The sequence below is a fragment of the Otolemur garnettii genome, unplaced genomic scaffold (assembly GCF_000181295.1).
Source record: "Otolemur garnettii isolate 467f Iridium unplaced genomic scaffold, OtoGar3 scaffold00158, whole genome shotgun sequence".
Taxonomy (NCBI): domain Eukaryota; kingdom Metazoa; phylum Chordata; class Mammalia; order Primates; family Galagidae; genus Otolemur; species Otolemur garnettii.
The window spans coordinates 4029416-4031780 of NW_003852553.1; positions in this window are offsets into that span (position 1 = coordinate 4029416).

A 2365-nucleotide genomic window follows, 5' to 3' on the forward strand; every position below is an offset into this window, starting at 1 on the left:
CTTGAGCCCAGGAGTTGGAGGTTGCTGTGAGCTGAGATGCCACGGCACTCTACCCAGGGGGACAGCTTGAGGCTCCTGTCTCAAAAAAAAAAAAAAAAAAAAAAAAGGTAACACCTCCCCACATAACCTTGCAGGGTTAGGGATTGAATGAAGTATCAGACACAGCAACTGCTACCCCTTCCACCCAGATCTCTTCATCTGTTTTCCTCTTCTCATTCCATGACCTTTCCTATTTGTGATCTGACTGAGACCCTCCAGAGGCTCTGAACAGACCCAGGAGGGCTCAAGAGATCCTCCCACTTCAGTGTCCCAGTTAGCCAGGACTATAGGAGCACCCCACGATGCCTGGCTAATTTTCCTACGTTTTTTGTAGAGATGGGGTCTTGCTATGAAATCTTGGTTACCTCAAGTGATCCTCCTGCCTCAGCTTCCCAAAATATAACTGGAATAATAGGTATGAGCCACTGTGCCAGTCACATTCTAGATTCTACTACGTTTACGGTAGCTTGGCCTCCTTGTAGGACTTCCATTTTCATATCCAGTCATAAACTGATCAATAGCCCAAGTTTCTCCTTTTGTTTTTATTTTTGAGGCAGAGTCTTACTTTGTCCCCCTCAATAGGGTGCTATGGTGTTGCCAAGCAACCTCAAAGGCTTGGGCTCAAGCTATGTTCTTGTCTCAGCCTCTCAAATAGTTGGGACTACAGGCAACCACCACAACGCCCAGCTGTTTTTTTTTTTAGAGACAGAGGTCTCACTCTTGCTCAGGCTGGTCTTGAACTCCTGAGCTCAAGGAGTCCACCTGCCTCGGCCTCCAGAGTGCTAGGATTATAGGCATGAGCCACCATGTCTGGCCGATGTTCCTTTTTCAGAAAATGCTGATGTCTGTAACAGTAAACACCCTAGTTCCTACCCCCTCCTCCGGCCCCCTGCTTCTGCCCCCAGGCCTGTTTTAAGTTGGGTTACTAATGTCAGTCTTCTATGTGCCCACCCACTTCCTCCGCACTGCCCAGAGTGCCACTGAGGCACTCTCCATGAAAGACTTGACTGGTACACAGTAGCCGATTACCTCTGCCTAAGGGCTCTGGCTACAAATCCAACCGAATCTCATGTTACTTTGTTACTTTTACCATCCACGTCATCACGGCTACTTAGCAGCTCGTGATCCCTATTTCCTGATGCCTGCCGGATATTTGCACCTGGGTGTCTTCAGGCTCCTCAGATTAATGAGCCCAGAACAGCTCATTATATCCTCCCACTGAGCTCTGCCTCATGAATTTATGTTCTTGGTGAACAGACTCATCCATGCAGTTCCAGGCTAGCCACCTCACAGGCTTTCTTATGGATTTCAGCTCCCCCACCCTCTCCATCCAATTCCGCCTCTCCCCCTCTGGTTTCTACCACAGGTCTCAGTTCTTTTTTTTTTTTTTAGAGACAGAGCGTCACTTTGTCACCCTCAGTAGAGTGTGTGGCGTCACAGCTCACAGTAACCTCCAGCTCTTGGGCTTAGGCGATTCTCTTGTCTTAACCTCTCGAATAGCTGGGACTACAGGCGCCGGCCACAACTTTCTGGCCGGGGCCGGGCTTGAACCTGCCACCTCCGTGGTATATGGGGCCAGTGCCCTACACCTTGAGCCACAGGCACCGCCTGGTCTCAGTTCTTGTCCCATCACTCTGATACCCCCTGACCTCTTTTCTCTGGTTACCTTTCTCCAAGTCACCGAGTTCCTGTGACTTTTGGGTTTAGAAATGTCTGTGGCCTTTCCATTGGCTGTATCATCTGCTAGCTCTCAATTCCTGAGTGAGAGCCACAAGTTATCACAAACACCCTACCCCTGCCTCAGTCTGTGTGTATTTTTGATTTTTGAGACTGAGTCTAACATACTTCCCTGACAGGGGCGATACCACGATCACGGAAACAGAGTCTCACTTTGTCACCTTCGGTTGAGTGCCATGGTGTCACAGCTCACAGCCACCTCAAACACTTGGGCTTAAGCGATTCTCTTGTCTCAGCCTCCCAGGTAGCTGGGCCTACAGGCACTCACCATGAAGCCCAGCTTTTTGTTGCAGTTGTCCTTGTTTAGCAGGTCCAGGCTGGGTTCAAACCCGCCAGCCTCCATGTATGAAGCTGTGCCCTAACCACTAAGCTTCGGGTGCCGAGCCAAGTCTGTGCATATTCTTGAGGCCCGTCACCTTCCTCAAAGGTCAATGTCCTGAGTCTGCTGGGATTAAGGTTTGAAAGTCTATGTCCCCCTTCATTTCTACCACCAAGTTCTTGAATTCCAGTCTGTGTCAGTAATCCTGTGACCGTGCTTTTCTTTCCTTCTTCTTCTTCTTTCATTTCTTTGTTTGTGAGACAGAGTGTC